Raw genomic sequence first — 27,142 nt, forward strand, 5'->3', positions numbered from 1 at the left:
TGAGAGAAAATTAGAAGGCCACATGACGTTACCACCATCAGTCTGTTCCTGCATGGCACGCACAGTTGGGAGTACAAACCCAACAACTTCCACTTGTACTGAACTCTTTCCTGTTAAAATGATCCATAACTTTTATTTTCTTCAACTATTCAAAATCTTTTCAACAAATATTGCCATATTTTCCACTAAAGCCTTAATTTTTATGTGGTTTATAATCCAGAGTGCCTCAAAGATTCGTTTTTGGTTGTTCTTTCTGATGTTGAAACAAATTTAAAAAGTACACAGCGTCCTGTCAAATGTTTGGTAATTGTGAATACGCTATGGCAGCTATTGCAGCCGTGTTGGAATGTTTTTTTTTTTTTTACTAACAAGGTTGGGAGTTAGTGTAGTCACAGTAACATTTGTTTTAGCGGTATCACCCTGTTTTTCTAAGCGTTGTAAACAAGGTTGGGAGTCACACCGGGCATGTGTGATTCCTTCAAAGGCGAACATGGGTTTTTTAACACGCTTTTAGCATGTTATGTACACATTTGACTGTTGCTGTGCCATACTAGTGCATGTAGTCACAGTTAGAAGAGGCTTGATGCAAAATGTAGAAATGGTGCAAATCTCGCTAATCTTGCGCCAGGCTTTATATTCAAAGCTCTATTCCGATATATGAAAGACTTTCAAACTTTTTCAGACTTTCAAGAGTCATAGAATTCAAGCGGACAAACCACAATTATTCATTTCTCCTCCATGATCAATTTACAAATGGTTCGCACTCGTGTTTTGAAAAGAACAGGACTTCTTTGTAACTACCAAATCCGAGTCCCTGATTGTTCAAAGTTCAACTTTCGTTCCATTGCTGCATATTTTAGACATAGAGCCTGAAAACAGACTTAAAAACCTGCGAAGCCCGAAACGTACATAAATGTGCATTTCCAAAGCCCGGTGTGAACGTAGCAATAGCGTAGCGTCTAACGTGTTTAACATGAAGCATGTTACAAACCAGTTGTAGAATTACTGTGAACACAAAAGTCTGACTGACTGATGGTTTTACCTCTGATATTGTTTTGTCTCACTTAATTTGTCTTATAGTTCGGTTCGCCCTACATATGACATACGTTTGAAAACAGGCTTTTCACTGGCGGTGCGCCTGACAATCTGGTGCGCACTAAAGTACGTAAAATGGGGTACTGGTTTTAAATTGGCTAGAACTGGGATCACCTCAAGGCTGTACATGTTTTGTTTTAGAGCTCTACCTTTATTTTTCTGTTAATCATCAGTTTGAAATCCTCTCACATTTTCTTTGATTTGCATGAATTTGCTCTTTAAATCGTCCCTCCGTCCATTTCATTTTAGAACCCGTTAATTCCCAGTCTGGCTCATGGGGTTGCAAACTAAGGGGCAATTTAAAGTAATAATGTAACCTATGATGCAGTTTTTGAACTGTGGGATGAAGCTTGAGTGTCTAAATGTTCAAAGTCAGATGTTGGAATGATGAAAAAGCAGTGACCTAAATGTCTGGGACAGGATTTGTGAAAAGTAACACAGAGGATGATACGCACAGATTCCTTCAAAGAATGACTATTTCAGGCTGGAGAGAGAATCAGTATTAAATGATTAATGCCTTGCAGGGCTCCCTCTCTGTACTCTCTCTGCCACCTGATGAGGAAGGTTTGAGAACGGGTGAAAACTGTTTTGAACAGAGGTGAAAGCTGTAAAAGGTCTAATGAAAAAAGGAAATATTGAGAACCAGAATGTTGTTTTGGACTGGAGGCAATGTAAACAGCAGAAAACTTCTTTTAGCTGCTAGTGGATGTTTGGGACGCATGGCAGCAAAAAAGGAGACGTCTTAGAAATAAAATAACGATTTATTTTTGGTACAGAAAGATGTGCACAAAATAAGTCCATAAATATTTGGCGGTTAGGTTCTGGATCAGGCACTCATAGGGCCCTACGGGTGCTTGAGCACCTGCCCTTTTAGCATCGTAATAAAAAGTGCCCTAGTGTCCTCTTGTTTTTTCTTGTTTTGTTGTATTAACATTAATACATTTATGTTAGAGATACAAGAAAAAATGTGGCTTCAAAATCCCACCGGTATTCTATTAAACCTGTTTTCTTGGAATACGGGGGGTTCTGAGCTGCCGCTTCTGTCTTTGGAGTTTCACTCACCGCTAGAGAGGGTTAGGGACAGCCGGGGACACTGAGAGTTGCTGCTGCTCCACGGAGAACTGAGGAGACAGTGAAGCTAATCTGAAAGTTCTGGTCTAATTAGTCTTTGTCTATGATTCAAAGAGCTTAAATATAGTTCATAGTTTGGAAAACGCTCTATAATAGTCAAGAAGTCACTTTTTACTTTAGTCAGAGGTCTGAGACGAGCATCATTTCAACACAGGAAGGTGGGTACTAAGTTCAAAATAACACATCAGGGAAATTTCAAAATAAATGAACAATATTTACGGTGAGTTCATAGCTTCCTCACTACAGGTCTGACACTACATTTATCTGTTCAAAGTAATATTTTCTGATTAGAAATACCTTCTGTATCATTCAGTTTAGCAATCTTCAGTAATAAAACCTTTCCAGTCATAAGAAAAGCCTGTTTGGAAGATCAGATGCAAAAGAAAATTTAGCTGAGAATCCTAATCTAGAATCAGAGTCACACTGGATGCAGCTGTCAGGACCTGGAGGTGTAGGAGCCAAAATGCAGGAAGCTGGGCTTGGAGACAGAAACGTAAACATTTCATAAATAGACTGAAACGAGACAAAAACCATGGAGAAACAAAAAGCAGATAAGGCAGATGATCTGACAACATCAAACTGAAAAACAGACACCTTCTACTCACTGAAGACGATGAACAAAAATGAAGACAGAGGCGGATAATTAACATGAACCTGGAGTGACTGCAGGGAACAGAAGACGACCAAAAGACCACTGAAAAACGGAACTAAACTGCAGAATCGTCACAGCAACGGTATGATATCATCAAATATTACTAATAATTTCAGCAATCTGGGGTTGAAAGTTGTTTGATGTCTGTGTTTAAAATATTACCATCTTAAACTTGATTCCTGTTAATTCTGCCCGTAGCACGTTGTGCCGAAATAAATAGCCGCCAGTGTTTTTATAGCTTTGATGTCTTCCAAGTCTGTGATAAAGTGAATGAACTCATGTTGACAATAATTTGTTTACATAAAAGAAATAATTGTATAATTGCACCGCTACTAAGGACACATAGCTGTGTATTTATCTATTAGAAGCTTATTTTCAAATTTTACTTAATTTCCATCATGTTTAAAGGACAAAAGAAAATGTTGTTTTTGCTGCCCTTTTCTGACCTTGAGCGTCTGCCGCTCTAGAATTCTGTGCACGCCCCTGCTCTGGATGGATGACGCCTTGTGTTTATGGGATATGCTTTGTCTATGGATGCATTACCCCAGATGAAGGTGATTAACCCTTTAACAGCAGAAATGTCAGCGGTGACACATAAATAACAGAAGATTTGACCTACCCTCCCACCGTTTACACGATAAACGTGAATCAGCTGATTCTGTCAAAAGCAGCTTCAGAATCAGCTGATTTACGTTGATGTACTCTCTTCATTACTGTAGAGTGTTGTAAATCAACGCAAAGCTGCTTTTCTTCACTTCAGAATCTGTTGGAATCATTTTAATTGCAAATGGTTAAAGAATTATGGTAGTTAAAAGAATGTCAACACTTGAGCTCTATAGCCTGGTATTAAAGGATTAAAAGCCAAACCATGCCTATAAATGGCTCCTGGTGGAGAATTGGGTGGATGAGGTTTAGGGCAACCGTCTGGAATACTAAGAGAATAACACTCAAGAAAGAAGTGAAAATCTGATTCTGATTGGCTAAGAAGAAGTAATTGGTTTCCTGGTCTTCGAGATTTAACTGGACTGAAGTTGTAATGATGAGCGGCGTTTAGAGTACAGCAACAGCAGCCCAAATTTCCTGGAAGCGACCAAAATCTTCCTTGATAAAATTACACCAAAGCTTCCCAAAAGAGTGTACTACAGTAAATACTTATAGTTTTTATTTTTTGATAGAAGTGAAATGCAAAGAAAGAATTTTGGAAATCTAATATAAAAATGTTCAAATGAAAAAAAAAATAGTTTACTAAAAATAACTTATATGACGTGCTGAATTGTAAAATCCCATCCTGGTCATCTTTTGAGGTCTTTTAAACGCGTTACCAGTAATCTTTTAAGTACGATTTTGCTGCTTTTAGTCAAATTAAAAAACCCGTGTCTTTTTCCACAACATAGTTTTTGCAGAACGACATGGAGTTCATTGGAAATTCACCTCTGAGTTGTGGGCAGGTTTGTTGCCGTGAAGTAAGCCCACCCCTACTTCCTGTCATCCCTCTGTTTATTCCAGGGCTGTTCGTTCCTGGTCCTCAAGATTTACCACTCTGCCTGTTTTCCAGCTCTCCCTGCACTGCCGGCTGCTGATTCCCTGGACCAGGTGAGTTTATTTATTCAGAATTTGGCTAATTGAGCTGATCAGCAAACACCAGGGCTTAGAGATCTGGAAAACAGTCAGGGTGTTAGATCTCGAGGACTAGGAATGAGTAGCCCTGGTTTACACTCTCTTCTGCTAGCTTCCAGCCCCTCACAACCCCAACAGAGCATTATTGGTGAATAAAAAATAGGCAGCAATATTGGAGCTATCCAGACTTACAGTTTGGAGCCAGATGCCAGCTCATACGAGGAAAACAAAGACGTAGATGGATCTAGTTGTCCACAAGTGGATGTATCAGAATGAAGCAAAGCAGTGAGCTTCTGGCCCACCCAGCGTATTTTCCTCATCAGAAATCGGATCTTTTTTAAACATACAAGAATATGTTAAAAACAACTAAAACACCATTTTCAATGGAAATGTCCATCCATTCACATCCTCTCAACTGTTCAGATCTTTACTAAAATTTAGCTTCATCACCTTAATACTATAACTGCTTCTTTTTTTTTTTTTTTTTACCATGTAGACATTTGCAGATTGATGTACAGGTTGAGATGAGTTCAAATGAGTATTTCTCAGACCTTCAGGTTTGCTTTTATTCTTAATAATGTTATTTTTCTTCTACTACAAAGTGTTCTCTTTACTGCGACTTTGTGACTTTCAGCCATTAAACAAATTCTATAGCGCGAAAAAAGAAACCTTTTCTAACTGAAAATGAAACGACAGACAAATTGGATCATTATGGAGGAATAAACACTTTAGCGGCAGATCATTCTTTGAGTTCTTGTGTTTGTTATATTCTCCATCAGTGGGAGATGAGGATAACTGAGTTCCTAACTGCTGTTACTTTCCAGCTGCAGCTTTTAACTCGAGCTGTCATCTGCTTTGTTTTTCTTCTGCGTGGTCTGAAACCATGGTTACCGGAATATGTCGCACATTTGTGAAAATACCTTTTTCCTTCCTGTCAGTCCTTCATGTCACCTCCATCACTACACAATGTCAAGGGGCCTCACTTTTTCACTCGGCTTTTAGGAATGCGTTTCGATTTGCTCAAGAATTTCTGCTGGATGAAGGACGGGATTCTTTCAGTTGTTTGCCGTGCGTGCTGAAGGTGGATTAATAATCATGACTCGCTCACAAAGAGGCGTAGAGAGGGCGCGTGCGTCACCATGGCGAGGCCTGAATCACTACAGGAAGCGCGGACCTACAGCCTGTTTGTGTGCCGCACTCTTTTGGATGGGGGAGTATTTTTAAATTAGCCCCAACTGGGAGGGGAGTCGTGCGGAAAAGTAAGAAGGTTGCAAAACAAAAACAATTTCTGATTCACTTCCTGAGAAATTAATTCATCCACTTTAAATAACTCTGGGGGTTAGAGAGCATAATTTTCAGAGTAGCAGCAAAGGTGAGAAATTGTTTTGATATTGCAGCTTGATACCTGGGAGTTTGAAATTAATATAACTGGAATTTTTCCATTTGTTTCTCAGATTAAAAAAAAAAAATAGATGCGGTTACCTTATTTTCCGCACCATAAGGCGGACCTAACAGCCTTTTCTTGTTTTAAATGACAGTGCGTCTAATAATCTGGAGTGCTTTATACAGTACAGACCAAAAGTTTGGACACACCTTCCCATTCATTTGAATGGGAAGGTGTGTCCAAACCTTTGGTCTGTACTGTATATGGATTAATTCTGGTTGTACTTACTGATGTCAACGCAGTTTTGAGAGGTACATAGAGGCCCTCTGTCAAAATTTCAGACACATTTTTTTTCATTGTAAATAAGGTTGGGGTTTTTTGTAAAAATGCTAACGCGGCTAACATGTAGCAGTGGGTAAGTTGGGAGTTAGCGTAATCACAGTAGCATTTGTTTTAGCCTTATCAGTCATTTTTTATGTGCTGCAAATGAGGTGAGGTGTTACAAGTATTGTGAAAACGTTAACACTTCTAATGTGGCTAACGTGTAGCGTGTTACAAACAAGTTCTAGAGTTACTGTGAATGCAATTAAAGTCTGACTGACTGACGGACTAACTTATCTCTGACTCTTTTGTCTGGCTTATCGCGCCTTATGGTTCAGTCCACTTTATATGTCTCATAAATGCAAAAATAGACCATTTATTGGTGGTGTGCGGAAAAAGCGGCTTTATTGTTAGTACTTTTATTCTTTAGCTGTCTTGCTCAGTTATTTCAACTTTTTCCTGCTGCCCTCTGTTGCACAGTGCAGATCATAAATTGTGTTTCTGTTTCTAACCCTGAATTTACACTGGTCCTCTGGCGGATTCTGAAGCAAAGAAAAGCAGCCTTATTCTAATATGCAACACTTTACATTATTAATGTGTTGCATATTGGTACAAAGCCGTTATCAAAAGGCACTTTTCTCTGTCAGAATCAGCAGATACACGTTGATTGTGTAAATGGTCAAAGAAGCTTGCATTTTTGAGGTGTCGCCACTGACATCCTTGATGTTAAAAAGTTCAATTTGACCTCAAATGTTCTTTAGACAATATAAAAATAATTACTAATCCATACCTTTCACTGTCTGGCATGTTGAAAACTCTGGCTTTTTTATTATTTGAATGTACACTACTGTGTTTTTTATTTACAAATGTGTGTCACATAGCTACATAAGATGGGATAGGCTGAAATTTGGATGCTACAACAGGCATCATTTTTCACCTCTGCCACAAACTTACAAGAAAGCGGGAATAGTAAAGTCCTAAAAATGAGGAAAAAAAACCTGCCATTGTTTCTTTTCATACTTTATAGACTCCTTGCCTCAGTATACAACAAAAACTCCAAGCGTCTTCTCGATCTCGCCAGGTAATGGTGAATTATTTATGCCTGTTCTCTGTAGTTTTATTATCAATCGTCACAAGTTTCACTAGTTTGAGAAACTTTCCCTCCCCTAAATCTTGCAGGAGTGGTTGAACATGAACCGCTTTCAGCATCCCTGGTGGCAGAAGCCACAGACTCCCCTCCAAGTCCCCATGATTCATCGGAGGTCAGATTAAAGTGGGTCAAAAACTGACTTTCTCTCTTCATTCAGACACAGAGGCCTCCTTCCCCAAAGAGACAATTAGAGGGAAAAAACCTGTGCTGCCTCAGCAAGCAAATACGATTTCAGAGATGTAACATAATAGAAGTGTGACTTAAGGCATAGGCAGAGGCCACTGTCGACATATTACAAAGTGGTTCTCTGATTAAAGCTGCGACAGTCGTAATAGCATGACAAATGACAATGGGATTTCATGCAATCACAGATATCATGTTCATTTGCGGCTGCACAGTTATTATTGGGAAGGTAGTCCTGCCGTTGAGTTTAATTGCAGTCCTCTATGTCTGAGGCACGAAATGAAGGTGGGAGTGCAAAGGCTCCACAGATTTTATCTATCAGAGAAGCAGAGCTTTGTTTTTCGGTCCCATGTGAAGCAATTTGTTGAGCCAGCACAGACATTACACAGCCAGGCATGGGTGTCAATTATTACAGACAGGTCAGATCCTGATTAAAAGGTCTGGATATAAAAAGAATCCCTGATTTGTCTGTTTTTTCTTATTATTCTTTCTTGAACACTCCTGCTTGCACCGAGAGAAAAAAAATTGCTGGCACCAACACCAGCATGTTCATTTATGAACCATAAATGCAGGAAAAAACAAGAAGGCAGAAACTTATCTGAGGAAAAAGACAAAACCTAAACACAATAAAACCCCATTGTTTTTTTTGATGGTTTACTTAAATTATAAACTTTAATAATTTAGTTTATGTCTTCAGATAATGTAATAAATGGTGATTGTGAAAAGACTTAAATGCAGGGGGTGGACTTCATGGTAAAAAAAAGATAAATTAACTTAAACCTGGTGTACTATGAACAAATCCAAAAACAGGTTTGCTTGAACAGTAAAGAAGTTACAAGCAACTACAAAAAACAAAGCAAGAAAAACAGTTAAACTTAAAAAGGTACCAATTCTCACAAAACCCTCTCCTTGGTGGGCAGATCCCAGAGGCTTGAAGGACATCCAGATACTGATACGTCTAGATATCCACAGTGACACAGGAATGCAGAGGAGAGTCTATCCTGATTTCCTCAGAAATCGATTGACAGAAAAGGAACGTCCAAAGTGATTTCCAAAGGACCAGACGGGCAGAAGAGGAGCCTCCAAGCTTCTTTGATCAGGAATGGACAAACAGAAGAGGAATGTCTAAACTAATGTCCTCAGGCAGGAACCTGCAGAGGTGGAGCGTCTTAAATGATTTGATCAGAAACAGATTGTCAGGAGAGAAATGTCTTGACCGATTTCCTTAAGCCAGAACTAGCAAAAGAGGAGCATCTTAGCTGATTTCCTGAGGAGCGTTCAGTAGAAGAGCAGTGTCCTAGTATTTTTCCTCAGGAGCAAATGAGCAGAAGAGACAGTTCTAAACTGATTTCTAAATGGACCAACTGAAGAGGAGCATCTAAGCTAATCTCCCCAGAAATGGACCTAAAGATAAGAAGAGTCTTAGCTGATTTCCTCCAGAATAGACCCGCAGAAGAGAAGTGTCAAAACTGATTTAATCAGAAAAAAAACTGGTAGAAGAAGATGTTTCTGGTGGCACAAGCGAGCAGATAAGGACCAGCCCAGCAACTACAACAAGAAAGGCTAACAGGGGAACAGGAGAAGGGCCTCCCAAAGACATCATCAGGAGCAGACCAACAAAAGAGGAGCATCTTTGAAACTTGCTTAGAAGCATGGCTTTATCAAAACAACCAAAAACTGAAAATGGCACCAATACTCTGTGTTTACACCAAATTCTGCCTTTAGAAGTCACCACAGCATATAATCTGTTGTGATGCACAGTAGATCTGTGCTCTGCATCTGCTTCTGTAACATCAACCGTCTTCATGTCCTCCTTTACAGGAACTTCCTCTGTGCTCTTTATCTTTCGAGCTCAAAAAAAGAGAAGATGTAGCAGCCCTGAAATACGAATACCAACTTTGATTGGCTTTGATGTATCTGTAAAATGGTAAACAAAGGACAGTTTTCCGGTTTAATACTTGGCAAAACTTTACACGTTTCAGTGGTTTACAAATGTGAGGTTGCACTTTGCCTCAGGATTGTGCCATCTTTGAAGTGGTAATCCTATTTTGCAAATATACTTTAAAAAAAAAAATGTTTTTACAACTTATCAAGAAAATCCTACTATTAGCAGCTTTTAATTTTTTTTATCTTCATTACACCCATATTGACACAAATCTGCCATTCTTAAGGGACTTTGCAAGTTTTGGTTTGCTCTAAAACACCTTCAGCTAATAAAAGGTTTTGTAGTAGAACTTAAACTTACAATCATATGTGACAAAAACTGCACTAGTTTCTGGACATTAACTAATGACTAATTGGCTTATGGGAAACCTTCACTTTGAAAAATAATATATTAGGAGGGACGTCCAGCTCTTCTGTATAAGCTTTTGTAAAGTGTGATAATAATGATTTACCCCATTGGCTTTCTGAAAGAGCAGCCCAGAGTTCAAGAAATTTGTTATTGGGCACCAATTTTGCACCAAAAACTCTAATATGCAGATGATACTCTGTTTTAACTATATTATTTGATTGGACATACGTACTTATTTTTAAACGGCTTGTACAGGAAATTACTATTTGTTTATTTACTGAACTATAAAGTGTATGAAATTGTTTTTTCAAACACAGGATTTCAAACACTTTTAAAACTAAAAATGCAGACCCACCATCTAAAAATATTGACACAAAAGGATAAAAACATTTCGTTCCTCATTCCTAAATATTTTGGCCAAGGCAGCAGCATGTTTTTTGGGGAAATAAAATCACAGTTATTGTCAGATGGTAGGGGGGTATAATTGGCTCCAAAAGTACAAATAATTTCTGAATCCACTTAGAAGCTGTTTTATATTGACTACAGTGATTGGGCTTATAAGCAGCTCCATAGAGCTTTCTGTCCGTCACATCTGAACCAGCTGGTAAAGTAAAAATTATAGACACATTGAATCAGTTATCAGTGTTGGGGGTAATAAATTACAAAGTAACGAATTACTTCAGTAACAGAGTAACGTAATGAATTACAATTCAATTTTCTTTAATCAAATTACAATTATTAGACTACAGAAAGCCTCATTACTTCATTACTCACATTATAAAGACATAATAGAATAGAGGTTTATTGTCAAATGGACAACTTACACTGACATACAAACTGTTGTTCCAGTACAACCCAAACAAGATCAGACACACAACAAAAATACACACTTACAGTTCAGAGTTGGCTGAGGCGCAGCCATGTTAGGCGCACCTTGCTTTGTTAGTTACTGACACATGCATGCATGCGTGCTAATGCAGAGTTGGAGATTGGTCAAAGTAAGAAAAGAAGAGAGTGGAAATATGGACGTGGACATGGAGGATATTGAAATTATTTCCAATCACAAAGGCAAAAACATTTCAGGTAAGTGCAAGTTGTGTCCTCGAGATGAACTGCTTTCCACTGCCCTAGTGTCTATGAGCAACCTTTTTATATACTATGTAGGCTACTATAGAATGTACCTTTTTCATGTTCATGTGGTGAAGTTAATGAGGTGGTGCTAAAAAAAAACTGATTGTTTCTGTGTGGCTTTTATGTTTTCATTTTGTGGATTTTAAAAGGGTTTCTTGATTGTGCTAGCTTTATTCCTTTGAGAATTTGTATACGAGTAGAAGCAAGTGAAGTAACGAGTACTGAATTACTTTTTAAATTGGGGAATGAGTAAAGTAATTTAATTACAATTTTATGCAGTAACTAAGGTACAATAATCAATTATTGTTTGAAAGTAATTTACCCAAAAATGTTATGATGAAATAAATAGTAATCTCAAGCCAAACTGTTTAAATGAAGCCCTCAAACATGTAATTTGTTTCTTTTCTTTCTTTGTTGTTTTTAGTGGATTTTTTGGGGGAATGGGGGGGGCAGGGGAGATAAGACTCAAAACTCATCTCTTTACCTTAGCTTTTAAAAAGTTTTCATATTTCCTCATGTTTTTATTTGACTTTACTAAACAGTTTTTCCCTGTTTGTTTTTGTGTACGCGAGTTGTTGTTATGTTATTTATTTTAGTTTATTTTTATTTTTTTAGGTGTTCTGTACCAGCGATCTACTCTTTTGTCTTGCTTAACTTGTCTTATAGTTCGGTGCTCCTTATTTATGACATAAGTATGAAAATAGATAATCAATTGACGGTCTGCCTTGTAATCCACTGAGCTCTATATTGCCAAAGATATGCTACATATGCAGCATTTTGTGCTGTTATTTTTTACTCAATAGTAATGAAACCCTTTTCTGCTTTTATTGGATTTAAGATGATATGTTACTGATGATCAACAGACCGTGATGGATTGATTACCATGATTGATACAAAGTTCTGTCATTTTTCTGATTTGCTGTATCCATTCAAGTGTTAATATTGATCTTAGGTTGCATGCACATGACTGCATTTCCCCTATAGATCATAATGCTGTAAGCCATAGCTTTAACCTCCTGAAGAAAACATGCCATCAAGTAAAATAATATTATCAGTTTTTTTTTCTTTCTTTCTTTTTTTTAACAAAACTCCAAACGTTATGTATAGTGTTTTGTAAGAAATGGAGACTTAAAATGGGTGGTGCAAAGTATGGGGTAAGATTTTTATACTGTTAGTTCATAAAATACTGAGTGATTATTAAAAACAAATTTGACATATTTGTACACTGCAAAACTTTTTTGTTCTGGAAATCTGATACAGGAACTCAAAGTAGCTACTAATTTGTACTTCCTTTCCCTTATTTCCTGAACTATTGTCATGTGATGATTAGCAGAAAAAAGGATAAATATGGTGGTGATGTAAACAGCTAGATTGAAACAGCCTGGCTCATTTTGTTGCTCACATACAGGGGGGGGGGGTGGTATTCCAGAAAGCAGGTTATGCTAGTTACCACGGAAGTTTGAGGTTAAGGAAGCGGATAACCTCAGCTTTGGGTTTTCAAAAATGGAAGTATGTTTCAGGGTAGGTCAAGTTGCCATAGCAACTCATGCTCTGAACATAACCTGGTCTGGAGCAGGTTTAGTTGAAGGTTAGTTTGTTTTCAGAGAGGTGAAGCAGAAATGTGTGTCCATTTGAAGATGATGAAGATGAGTGGATGAAGAAGCTCAGACATTACTTTTTCCACCATGGCAGCCTGTACTGTCTGTCTTAATTTGTTCTACTGTTTCACAGTGTTCTCACACCTTCAAGTGAGTTTACTCCCAGGGTCTCATCTATGTCTCCCTTTAGTCACAATATAGTTTTGAAGATCACAAAAATCTAATTTTAACCTAGACCGGGCAGTTTTTAGAAATGAATCACATTTAGAGCCAAACACAACAGAAGTTTCTTATCGGGCATTTAAAAACACTCTGAGACTTGTACATCAGAATTAGTTATAAAAGAATGTTTATTTTAAGCTATTGCTTCTGCTGATGGATCCGCAGAGCACCAAATGACAGTGTTTCACATGAAATTCCCTCTTTTTATTCTCTTTTTTTGCTTTTTTAATTTTTTTTTTTTTTTGTGTGCAGGAAACAGTTATACAACAATTTGCGTTCTTTGAGAAAGTATTTGCCTGAAACTCAAACCTACTTTAGTGAAATACTTTTTATTACCACAAGACTAAAATAGGAATGCACATTAAACACACATTTTTTCCCCTGGTTTTCAATTCGGTCATTTGAAGAGGACAGAACAGTAGAAATCCATCATTGATGCATTGAATAAACTGTTTCTTTTTAATGACGGTGTCTGATAGAACCACCCTCACCCACATGATTGAATGCATCTCACATTACATTTCTGTAACACTTGCCCGAGTTGTTCAATATCAGGAAGTTCATAATGTGACACTTGGTGTCCCGCTGGGTTATGCAGTAATTATATGAAATGAATACTTTAATTATGTAGCTGCTTCTGATAAGTGGGTTTTTTGCCCTTGGTGGAGCTTGTATTCCTGGATCTCCAGCTCTTTCTCCACAGATCATGAAACCGTGATCTGCCCCGGCTGCTCTCTTTCTATTTCGGGCTTGGGCGTCTCACCGGGGAGTTGACTATATTGATAATGGTGTGCACACTGCGGGCATAGCTTCCTGTGGGGTTTGTCCTTACCTGAATGGCCCCGGGAGTTATTATCAGTAACGATAATGACTTCTCTCTTTTTCGGCTGCTTTGCCGGGTGACTCCTCAGAAGGAGGTCAGACATAAAAACACCACCTCCTTTTGTCAGAAAGCTCTTAAAGTCGGTCTTTTGTTGAAAAAATATGTCATGAATCCACTGAACTGCCTAAGACAGCAAGAACTAAAAATATTATCATCAGACATTTTGATCTTTTGATCCATTTTTTTGAAATATTTCACTGTCTTAATAAAAAATAAAACTGTTTTGACGACCTTTAAAGGTTTGTCACAAGGCTTTAGTTTAAAGAAATATTTTTACTTCTGGATTTAAAAATGTGTGACAGAGAAGCCATTTACCCATACATTTCCTTTGGAAAACCTCTGAAATGACTCCAACTGCACGTAACAGGAGAAAGAATTCTATATCTGAATCTTATGAGTCTAAATTTTAAGCATTTTTTCAGATCCAACTATTCATTCACATCTTTTTTTACAATTCCTACCACTCTGTGTTCTCTGTATGTTAATGCTTGGTTAATTTAAATGAGTGAATTTACTGATTTTAGTTCATTTCAGTCAGCAAATTCCAAAATAGGTCTCATTAGGAAGGGATTACCAAAAACAGAGATTATGAATCTCAAAGTTGAAAAAAATCCAGGGGATGTAGCCTCTTAAATCCCTATTTGCCTTTATCTAAATCCCATAATATCATATCAATGTTTTATTTGCATGCAAATGTTGCTGTATTTAATAACTTATTCTGACTAATAACATTTTTGAAGTTGTCTTCTTTCCTATTTAACACAATTTTCTTTCACATTTTATGCTTAGAAATAAATGCATTGATGTATTTTCTTTTGTGTGACCTTACTTCTGCCTAACTATTTTGAAAAACTGATATTCTATAGACTTTTTTTCTTCTATTCTTGCATGAGAAACTGAAAATATACACATCCTCTTTTGTCTGATAATTTATTCATATTTTAATGCATCACTTCAGAAAAAGAAGCAGGTGTCTCTGAGAAAACGGTGAAACTGAAGTCTTACTGTAGAAAAAAAAATACTTTAATCTTGTTAACATGCAAAACAACACTTAGAACCAGGGCTGTTATAAACTGCTTTAGATCAGAATATACATAAATATGATTAATTAGTTTTTTCTACTTCACTGTTGTTCAGATGCAGCTTAGTTTTGACATCGAGCTGACATCAGGCAATCCCTGTTCACCCGAACACAAACTCTGATTTGTTTGCTTGTTGTGCTTGAACGCGGTTAACCGGTTAACACTGGAGATGTTACCAGTAGCCGTTGTTACATGTGCAAATTATCTTTGATCGGATCAAAGGTCATATTAGAATGGAACTGTGTGCATGGGCCCAGAAACACTTATTCCGATTATAACAAACGTTTACATACGCCACACTATCGGTCGGGATAAATCATTTGGACATGCGCAGAACTCTCTAAAATACCGGAAACTGGCGTAAAAAAGAAATGAGTTCCGTTGTAAACAAACAGAGATGACCTTCTAAACGTGCTTTTTCAATTATTTTTATGATTATTGTGAATAGCCTGTTCGCTCATCATTTGATTTTAAATCTGTGCGGTCAGTGCTTTTTTGTCGCGGAAGGGAGCCGGAAGAAGGGTTAGGAGTAGGCTAACACGTGCTAACAACATTTAGCCTTGTTTGAACACAAAATCCATGCGGTCAATGCCACAACCTGCATCTAGGCTGCACGTTTATATGCGGGAATAACATCAGCCTTTATTTTGTCTGAACTAATAACACAAATCAACGTGATTGTTTACACGGTTTCTAAAGACTGTGCGGCATTTTTGCTTTGAAAAGCTGCTTCTGTTAGCTCACACACTGCCCCAAAGCCTCTCCTCTGCTTGGGGACACAGTTCTACCAAGAGACACGGTCCTCCTGAGTTCGGCAACTTCCTCACGCAGAGCGGCAAGACGGACTGCACACCGGAGTACACTCGTGACAAAGCATTCTCCCCTGCCCGCAAACACATGCACCACAATCGGATCAACAATCGGCATAACCCACCTATCTCGATCGGTAAGAAGTTTTGATCCGAATGAGTCTGATCGGGGCAGAGTTTCCGAACGGCATGTTTACGCACTTTTGTCCAAGTAAATGCAGCTAGTAACACCTAAATAACACAAATTCTTTGACATGCCATCACTCTTTGACCGTGAAGCAGCTAATTTTGACAAGAGTTTTCATTTCGGTGTGCTTTTCTCTGTGACAAAGTCAGCTGATTTACGTTGACCGCGTGACCAATCTATCGTAGTCAACGTAAAATATAGTTTATCAGGACAAGGTTGATTTTCTCCGTTTCAAAATCAGCTAAAATTAGGTTGATTGGATAAATGGTTGAAAAATTACAGCAGTCAAAAGACTGTATTAAAGTGTCATGGGAATGGCGCCAGAGCGTAGATGAGTGAACTCACTGTGGTACATATCTGCTGTGATCTCTAAACATGCCAGGGTAAGTCACTGTGTCATGTGACTGCTGTGAGGGTAGCGGGGGTCTGCTCTCAGCTTCGGAGCTTCATGTGTAATAGAACAGTTGGGGTCAAAAATTGTACTCGTTGACTGTGTAAGAGAACTGGACCGTGTGAGTGTGACACATAGAAAATGACTTACTTCTGGCTCCAATCAGACAAAGTCAATTTAGTCGTCATTTTTTCACGATACGGATGTCGCCATGTTGGACCTAGATGACGTCGCTAAGCAGTGATTGGTCTGAATCGATTGAAGTTAACATTTAGGTGGCAACCACTTTCGCCAATCAGGAGGGATCTTGTTGGAAGTCCACACCCCTACCCCTTGAAAGCGGGCACAGGGGAACCGTCAATCAGATGTTTTGAACATTTGGAACGTTCAACGGCACCACATGCTTTTATTAAGGCATCTGATTGGTCAGTCTATAACTAGAATAACTTGCAATGAAGAAAAACTATGAAAAGAATGGGATTAGCAAGAACATTTTAACAATTTCTTCATTTCCATTGTCCAAGTCAACAGTGACAGGCATATCTGACATGTTAAAAAAAAGTAGCAGAACAATAATGGTTATTCTGACAAACAGAATGACTTAATAACTGTTTATTATTTATGCTTATTACTCAATTTGGGATTTTGGGATCTTGGAACAAACCACTCCTTTTTTGGAAAACAATAGGGGAGGGCTCACTGAGTCCATTTTTCTTCATACAGTTAATGATTGTACTCTAGAATGGCTTGGAACTGAGTGGCCCTTCCATGCAGCTGTGGTCACTTGGTGCTGGGTAGAAAGTCTTAACCTGTGAAGTTTAGAAAGGCAGCTTTGCACTGATAAGCAACACTGTACATGTGTGAAGTGTTTACGCAATCAAGGTAAATTAGATCATTTGCGCATCAATTATGAAGTCTCTCCCTCCATTTCAGTCAAAAAATACAAAGATAAATCTAACTGGAGGCCCTCATAGTTGCCCCCCCCCTCGCGTTTAAAGTTTTAAACCTTTAACACTGAAGACGTTTCTGTCAAAACCTACTGTGCCCTTTGACAAACTGTAACCCCTTACACGATCAATGTGAATCAGCTGATTTGGAGAGAAAACCGACTTAGCGCTGTTATCCCCAAGTCGAAGAAATTTAAACACTGGGGCTAAAGCTCAGATGAGCTTCTAGCAGAGGTGCGCTACTTCTGCTTCAGGCTAAAGTTGTGGAATTTCTGTTTCTGGCTAATGATGTCAGAGCGTCATCTTGTCTGTAGCCAGGTCAAGCTCACAATAAAACTAAAACATTAAAACTGACATGCCACGGAAATTAATGATGATAGATTTATTTAATATTTTTTTTTTTAAATGTTTTGTGTCTTCAACCAAAATTTAGGACAGTTTGTTAAAAAAACAGAAAAAATCTTGTTTAATATACCACAAAAAGTGATACACGTCTGGGTCACGTGGTATGAGACGTTTCTCTGTATTGATAAAAAAACATTATTGTGAACTGTACATTTTTTATTGCATTGAATCCTGTATAAGATGGGGGGGGGGGGGGGGGGGGGGTCTGAGACTCATCGTATCTCGTTTTGGAGCTGCTTTAGTCCTTCCGGACAGCGCGCGCGGCAGGACGTCCTCGGATGCTGCTCGTCGGAACAGCCGAACAGGTAAGGAAAAGCGTCCGCGTGCTGTCTCTGCTGCGCGTGCGACGTCCCGCGCGGAATTCTAGGCGCTGTCTTTTTTATTTATTTATTTTTTAAGTTAGCTTGTGAAGCGCGGTTTGAGCAGGCTTCCGGGAGCACATTTAATCCCGGGGAAAAGATAAATGGAGAGAGGGACCTTCTGAGAAGCAGACGCGCGCGCTCCATGTACGAGACCAGCACACGCGTGTGGATGGGGTTGTGACGTGACTCATGAAATTTGTAAGTAGGAATCAGGAATTAGGTCTGAATGAGAAGTGCGTCTTCACGTGCTGGGGGTATAAATGAACACATGTGACATAACATGAATTTCCCTTTGGCTTGAAATTAAGAAAGTTTTTTAAATGGGATAATTTTTTTTAATTTTTTTTTATTTTTAGAAAAAGACTATTTGCTTTATTTACGTTCTATGTAATACATTTTTCTTACTTTCAGAAAAAAAATATTTGAGGGAACACCTTCAGATGTCTGTTGTTACAATTTATGAAAAACAAACAAACAAAAAAAAACTGTTTGGACCAAATTATCATGTTTCCCTTGTTACATTTAGAACCTCTTGTAGAATATAAATACAGATATTTACCCACTAAACTGTTTATCTCTGACTTCATCCATAGGAGGTGGGAATTTTTACTGTACATTTACTCCACCTAACTCAACAAAATTCCAAAAGTGGAGAATAGTAATAACGTAAAGTGACATTAATGTTGAGTTCCCCTGTGGGTCTACTAATTAAGAAATAAAACACACACACACCTGCACACACACCCACACACACACACACACGCCCTATAATAAAAACATTTTAACTCTTAGAAAAAAAAAAGAAGAAAAAAACACAACATATATAAATTACTGCTATTAGTAGAAGATTAACAATGGATGAGTTTCTAACAGCAGGTTAAGTTATTATTGGTTTGAAAATCTGACTTTTAACCATTGACTGTAAGGGTGTAACAATTGATTTTTATAATGATTCTATGCATATCGTAATTTGTGGTTGCTGATAAGATTCATTGATGTCGATGTTGGTTCATTTTAAACAACCTGGGACAGAATGAGTGTGACATCACTAGTAGAAACTGTTCACTTCCTGCTCCAATGAAATGAAGTCAATTCAGTTTTTTGCAATACGGATGCTGCTATGTTGTAGCCAGACGACATTAGTCAGTACGGATGGGTCTGATTCAAAATGAGTCATAATTTCTATGGCAACCGCTCTGGCCTATCAGGAGGGACCTTGCTTGAAGTCCACACCCCTACCACTTGAAAGTGGGCTGCATGAAATCTGTCAATCAAACACTTTGACTGTTTGATGTGGGGTCCAGTGGGCACCAAATGCTTTTATTTAGCTATTTTATTGGCTAATTTATAACTTGAATAACTTGCTCTACCGAAAAAAAGCCTGAAAAATAATTAGGATTAGCAAAAAACACTAAAAAATAAACCAGTAGAACAAGAACTATTCTGTCAAATCTACAGAAGGCTATGGGATTTTGGCTTCTTGGTTCCAGTTGGGACTTCCTGTTTAGAATCCGAGCAAGGGGGAGTCACTCATTGTATACATTCAATAGTTTTTACCATTGGAATCATTTACTTACCTTTGATACAAACCTCTAGTGGTCAATTGTAGAACTGCAATAAGTCATACCTTTAGGTTTGCTTTGACTAAGTCAGTGTTATTCAACTAGTGTTTTGTGAGAGATGGTCAGATGTGCTGTGGGAAATTACTAATTATCACTGATCACTGAAGAAAAACCTTTGATGGTAGCTCCTCCCACACGCAGCGGGAGCGTCAGGTTGATAATCACTCTTGGAGAAAAGTCGAGCAGCGACTTTGACGCCGCTTAAAACCTGGGTGGAGGACATAAATCCTGTTTAATTGACAATTGATTGAATGACGCACGAGGAGGTGTGGGTGTGGGTGGGGGGTGGGGGGGGGGCAATCTGCAGCACACGTTTGTGCAGAACCGGGGCTAGTGATCCGTACGAATCACGGATTATCCGTGCACCCCTAGCAGCTTCCCGCGGGATCCGGTGTCAGACCCTGTGAAAAGTGAATAAAATAATTAAACTCAGAGATGTGAGTCTGTCCGGCATCAGCACCACTGCATTTCACTGCAACTCCCATGATGCATTGGGTTAATGTGATGGCATCTGTTACTGCGTTGCTGTTAACTGTTATGAAGCACAACAAACACAAACATATTTTTAACAGTCTCTAAATATTCATGAAAGCAGGGAAACAGTTTAGTTTTCCTTCAAGTTCATGTTGGAGAACAAAGGAAATACAGTCAGAGATTCCAGTGTTTGGTCCAAATCATCTCAATAAAACAAACAGCTGCTTTCTGATAATATCTGGAATGAAGAACAAATTCAATTTCAAACTTTATTCACTTTTGAAAAACTTGAAATTAGGTTTAAATTTAAGTAAGGTAAAGTGGCCAACAGACACATTTAACTAAAATGAAACATTTAATCACCCAAAAAGAAACAAAACATTTTTATCAGTTTCTTTTTTGACTTAGACAACATAAAAACTAATAAAATGTGAGCGTATTCATTTTTGTGTAGTTACAATTAAACTTATAAGTATGAGTGTAATGTTGGTCTTAGGTCTGAAATTTATCAAACGTGTTGTAATAACAAACAATATTTAAAATACAGCTTAGAAAGAATGTCATTTGATTTGTTTTTTGTGAGATTTACATGAAATTGCATTTTAATAAACTGGAGGGAAAAACAACTACCTGGTCAAATTTTCAACTAAATTATTTGAAAACTTTTATTGAACACCATTGCAACTTTTAGAAAAAACAGTTGCAACTTCAAATTTTTGATGCCTCAATTATTACAAAATATACATCTATACAGAATACAGTTATATTTATTTATTATTTTGGTTGTGCCGCATGATTTTTGTCAAGGAAAAAGTGGACAAAGGGCACAGAACATAGGGGCTTGATCTCGTAATACAAACGACCGTAAATCAGTTGTTTAGCAATTGCTTAATGTGTGAACAAATGGTTTGATAGGTTGTAAAAACCACAATAAGGCATTTTCATTAGCGGTAGTTAACCCCATTAACACCAGAGCTCTAGTTCCCGTGTTTGCATTCTTTTGACTAGTGTAAGTCTTCAAATGTTTACGTTCTGCAGCTTTCCACCATAGTGCAACACTCTTAAGTTAATAGTGTGCTGCACATCAGTGCAAAGCAAGCACGAAAAGCCACTTTTCTTCACGTCAGAATCAGCTGATGCACGTTAAAGAGTTGCAGACACATCCCGGATCTGGATCAACTGATTGAACAGTTCACAATGCTGTTGAACAAGCATTGTTAGAAGAAGAGTCACCACCCAGAAGAGCACCACATCTAATAACTGCTATTAGCCATTTTCATTCAGATGAAGTCCCCTCAAATTGTATTCAATAATCACACTTCTCTGTCGCTTAGTCCACTGAAATGATGATTAATATGCCACTTTGCAGCTTAATTTCTAAGCATGGCCTTAATAAGCCCGCAGCCCTATAAATTACTCTCAGGAGGATTTTGTGGGGAACACACATGGGGCCCTTCATGTCTTCATCCCGCTCAATGACACAAACAGGCTACTCCTTTTTATTCAGTTGTTGTTTTGTGAGGAATGGATGCAACTTGCATTTGTTTTGCAGTCTACATACTTAAAAAAATCTTTCTAAATAGGAGTTTGTAGATTACCGGTGTCTGATTGATTACTTCTCCTGTTTTCTTTTAAATCAACATCAAGCAATGAAATTGCAAGCTCCTTTTCATTTTATTTTATTTGTTCTGGAAATGCCAGAAAAAAATTATCATCTTAATTACCGTATCTTCCAGACTATAAGCCGCTACTTTTGTCACCAACTTTCAACCCTGCAGTTTATTCAATGACGCGACTAATTTATGCTTTTATTTAACGGCGCCAGGAGCGCTCCGGCAGTCTCAGAGGGGAGACTGCCTTCATAATTCTATGTCCATCCACAAGCGCGATTGCTTTGACACTCACTAAAGCAGCCAAACAGCATAGACCTGACTTCAGCTCTTAGACACTTCAGTCATGGTGCAATCAAAGAAACACCCATGCTCAGCCGCATCCCACAATCCTTTGGTGCCATTAGACCCAACGTGCACGTGACCGCCACTATAATATGATAGAGAGAGAGAGAGAGAGAAAGAGAGAGCGAGAGAGAGAGAGAGAGAGAGAGAGCGAGAGAGAGATATAGATATAGATAGATAGATAGATAGATAGATAGATAGATAGATAGATAGATAGATAGATAGATAGATAGATAGATAGATAGATAGATAGATAGATAGATAGATAGATAGATAGATAGATAGATAGATAGATAGATAGATAGATAGGACTTTATTGATCCCCGGAGGGAAATTCGGTTGTCACAGCAGCGAAAAACAAGAAAAATAGCAGTTGGAAGGTATGAAAAACAAAGTAGCAATGAGTAAGAATAAAAAATAGTAATAAAACAAGGTGGAAGTAAAAGTACAGGTCATAAATAACGGATTGAATAAGGCAATAAATAGCAGCAGCGGTTTCAGCAGTCCTAGACCGTGTTGTTGAATAGTCTGACTGCTGTTGGGATGAAGGAGCTCCGGTATCGTTCTTTTTTGCACTGGGGGTGCAGCAGTCTCTGGCTGAATGAGCTACTCATAGTCCTCACCGTTGCATAGAGGGGGTGAGAGGGGTTGTTCCGGATGCTGGACAGCTTGGTCAGCATCCTCCTCTCACCTACAGAGTCCACTGGGTCCAGGGGACAGCCCAGGACAGAGCTAGCTCTCTTCCCCAGCTTGTCCAGTTTCTTTTTGTCCCTATCATTAATTCCTCCACACCAGCAGACCACAGCATAGAAAGTTGCTGATGCAACGACAGTCATGACGCAGCTTTCAAGTTAAAAGCAATCGTTAAAAGCAGTGTAAAAAATCCTCCATCACCAACAGGTTGGAAAAGCCGTGCCAGAAGTTTCCTTCACTGTGGAAGGAAACTTTTGCCGCGCAGAGCCGCGTAGATCGCCCAGCGGCGCATGCCGCGCGCGCTTATAAGTCACTGCTGCTCTCTTTTACTGGTATGTTTTTTCATCCAGCCCTGTTATTTCCACATTGCTGCCGTGTCACAGGAGGAAGGAGGGGAGAGCTGCTCTCGCGTTCCGCTGGAGCTCCCTGCTCCTTCTTAACCCTTGTGCTATCTTAGATGACCCCACCCTTGCATTAACGTGTTATTCCTACTAGGAAAAAGTTGGATAAAGGTGGAAAGATTTCATGTTATCCATGGCCACCAGGTTGGTTCACAAATCATTGAAGAAAAAAGGTTCAGCGCACTGTGTAGTGGGTCTATATGACCCAACTCCCAATGGTAAAGTGGCTAGGATAGCACAATGGTTAAACACGCACGCGGTTTCAGCACAAATACATCCTCAATCTACAACACAGTGTGGTGAACCGGGGGTTAGCCCCGCCTTAAACCCCTAAGACTCATGGGAAGTGGGGAATCAGAGTGTGGATATCCACACCATAACTGAGGGAGCTGTGAGCTGAAGTGAGGTCCATGCTGTTTGGCAGATGTGGTGTGTTCAAATAAATAGGATAAACTACTGGTTACTCCTTTCTCACTAAAACTACTGTGGTCTCAGAGACGTGCCAATTGAAATGCCACAACATGTGGGTTGTATACAAGTAAGGCTTGCGTATGTAAAAAGTGGTTAATCCTCATTAAAGTGGGTGGGTGCGGGGTTGTAATCAGGTGCGCTCTATAACCCGGCAATTTTGGTAGATCTAAATAGAAGTGTAAAGGACATCTTTAACTCCTTAACAACAGAACTTTAGCTTCAGTGCGGACATTCTTTTGTCTAATGCAACTCTTCAACCGCTTATGCAATTAACGTAAATCCATTGTATTCTGGAGTGGAGGAAAGCAGCTTTGCACTGACATGCAACACTTTCCAGTAGTGCACATTGATGCTATACCGCTTGTTTTTGCAACATAATCTTCCCATTTTATTGTGTGAGACGGACTTTGCAGGACTCTGAGCTGTTAACCCCTCTGGTAGTCAAATGTAATGTAAAAAGTTACAATTTTATAAAAAGATCATATAAAGTTATTTGAGAAAAGCAGTCAGTCATATGAAAGATTTGCTTCATTAAAAATCATGTCATCAACAGATAGACCAACCAATATTTTAGCCACAAAGTTAGGATGCAAAGAAATACAGCATTCCCAATGATCCTAGATTTTTTTCTTGCTTGGATGTCCTATTTGGTTGATCAAAAGCACGCATTTTTTCGGAATGTGTGAACACAACTGTATGAAATCATACATCCCATTTTGAAACACTTTCATTACTGACATTTCAGACTGGGTGTCACAGTTCCACACTGTGTCTGGTTGGACTTTCATGGCTTCTGCTGAGTAGCTGCTGTCTGAGCAGGTAGTGAGCGAGTTGGCTGAGGAATAATCTTCACAAGGCGGGATGAAGATAACAGTGATGTATGGAGCAGATGTGGTGGTTTAACACCCAGAGCAGGCTGTTGTCAGGCAGGGTCAGGTCTGTGAGGTTGGTGTCAGGCCTACTATTCGACAGCGTTAATGGCAGCAGGTTGTTGCCAGCGGAGGCCACCTCTATATACAGCGTCTGCAGATGCTATAATTAATTCTGCTGTTGCGGCTCAGGCATCTGTCAGTTGTTTCTGCTCTTCACATAAATACTTTCGTGGCCAGTGGCCAGCCATTGTGAGGCAGTTGTGCTGCCTCTACCGAGCTCCTCGATTAAGGGATGGTTTCTTCTTCCTAATCTACCCCTTACCTTGTCAATACTGTACATATTATCGTAAGCATACAAATGTAAGATTTTGAGGTAAGATTTACTCTAGGCAAGGCAAGGCAAGTTTATTTGTATAGCACAATTCATACACAAAGTAATTCAAGGTGCTTCACAAAACAGAAAAATGCATTAAAATCACAATACATCATAGAAATAATGAACATAAAATTTACTTTAAAAGAAAAGAAAAAAAAATTTGAAAACTGATTTAAAAATAAAGGAAGGAAAGGAAAGAAAAGTGCAGATAGGACCTTTCAGTCATATACACGGCTAAACAGAAATTTTTTAAGTCTAGATTTGAACATGAGCACAGAAGAGGCCTGTCTTACGACTTCAGGGAGGCTGTTCCAGATTTTAGCTGCAGAATATTGAAACGCTGATTCCCCTTGTTTAGTTCTGACTCTGGGGATCAACAGGAGGCCGGCCCCTGAGGTCCTCAGAGTACGAAATGGTTCATATGGCACTAACATGTCAGAGATGTACTTTGGTGCTCGGCCATGGAGAGACTTGTACACAAGCAGAGCTGCTTTGAAGTCTATTCTTTGAGGTACAGGGAGCCAGTGCAGAGACCTGAGCACAGGACTAATGTGATCATACTTCCTGGTTCTGGTCAGGACTCGAGCAGCAGCATTCTGGATGTACTGAAGCTGTTTTACAGCTCGTTTGGAGAGGCCGGTGAGCAGGCCGTTACAGTAGTCTAACCTGCTGGAGACAAATGCATGAATAAGTATCTCCAGGTCTGGCTTTGACACTATGTTTTTGATTTTGGCAATGTTTTTCAGATGGTAAAATGCCGCTGATGTTACTGACTTGATATGGCTGTTAAAATTTAGGTCAGAGTCCATGATTACCCCTAGATTTCTGACTTGATTGGAGGGTTTAAGAGACAGAGAATGAAGGTAGCTGCTGAGACTTTCTCTTTGTTTCTGTGGGCCAAAAATAATAACTTCGGTCTTGTTTGAGTTTAGCTGGAGAAAGTTGTTCTGCATCCACGCACTGATCTGTTGGAGGCAGTGGCTGAGTGAATCCACCGGCCCATATTCACCTGTTGTCAGTGACACATAGATCTGAGTATCATCTGCATAGTTGTGATAAGATATGTTATTACTGCGTATTAACTGCCCTAGTGGCAGCATGTAGAGATTGAACAGAAGGGGTCCCAGGATCGATCCCTGGGGCACACCACAAGTCAAGGCCATGTAGTCTGAGACACAACTCCCAATTTCAACAAAGTATTTCCTGTCTTCCAGATAAGACTTGAGCCAACTTAGGGCAGATCCAGAGATGCCAACCCAGTCTTGGAGTCTGTGCAAAAGGATCCCATGATCAACAGTATCAAAGGCAGCACTCAGGTCTAGCAGGATTAAGACAGTGACTTTGCCATCATCAGTGTTCAGGCGGATGTCGTTGGTTACCTTGATAAGAGCAGTTTCTGTGCTATGATGGGGTCTAAAACCTGACTGGAAAACATCAAATGAATTGTTTAATGAGAGAAAATCAGTGAGCTGTTGGTAGACAACTTTTTCAAGGACTTTTCCTAAAAATGGCAGATTAGAGATAGGTCTGTAATTATTCAGTACAGTGGGATCAAGACCGTTTTTCTTCAGGAGAGGTTTAATGACTGCAGTTTTTAAGGCCTCTGGAAATATTCCAGATTGAAGAGACATGTTAACTATTTGAGTAATTGATGGCAACACACTGTTCAGGACAGACTTTAGAAATCTAGTGGGTAACACAACAAGGCAGCATGTAGACGAGCTCAGACGGGTGATGGTCTCTTGGACAGTTTGGTCAGTGACAGGTACAAAGTGAGTCAGCTTAGAGTGAGTAGGTGGCCGTTCGATAGTTATATGTGTTGTGGAGTTGATGGCTTTTTTAATGCCCTGAACCTTGTCATTAAAAAATACAGCAAACTCGTTACATTTAGGTGTGCAAACCAGTTCTATTGGTAGCTGGGTTGGAGGGTTAGTTAATCTGTTTACTGTTGTGAACAGGACACGAGAGTTGTTGCTGCAACTTCCAATGATTTCAGAGAAGTACCTTTCCCTTGTTCTGCATAAGATCTGGTTGTAAGCGTACAACTCCCCCTTATACATTTCATAATGAACCTGGAGTTTTGACTTGCGCCACTTTCGCTCAGCTCTGCGGCACTGTTGTTTCTGTGTCCTGACTAGATCATCGTTCCTCCGGGGAGCTTTCTGTCTATGTTTTCGCAATTTAACCTTCATAGGGGCAATGGCATCCAGAACATTCAAGATGCTAGAAGTAACAGAATTCAGCATTTCATCAACATTGGCACCAGAGGCGTTTTCAGGGTTTATCATTTCTACAAACTGTGCCCTAGTGCTCTCATTTATTTGTCTCCTTTGGACAGCTGCAGGGCCAGGCGGGGGTTTGGGAGTAACAGACAGGTCAAAGAATACACAGAAATGATCAGAGAGGGCGACATCAACCACACTGACATTGTAAAT

At 39.1% G+C, this 27,142-nt stretch overlaps 1 protein-coding gene across 1 annotated transcript in view; it reads left to right on the forward strand.

Moving 5' to 3' along the window:
* Positions 1-27,142, forward strand: part of chl1b (cell adhesion molecule L1-like b) — a 210,975-nt gene that overhangs the window by 126,107 nt on the left and 57,726 nt on the right. The window contains exon 27 of the transcript XR_013656068.1: positions 4,385-4,471. The gene's annotated coding sequence lies outside the window, so the exon portion shown is untranslated. The remainder of the gene's footprint in view (positions 1-4,384; positions 4,472-27,142) is intronic.

This window comes from Oryzias latipes, chromosome 5, assembly GCF_053564925.1.
Source record: "Oryzias latipes strain Hd-rR chromosome 5, Olatipes_Hd-rR_3.1".
Taxonomy (NCBI): Eukaryota; Metazoa; Chordata; class Actinopteri; order Beloniformes; family Adrianichthyidae; genus Oryzias; species Oryzias latipes.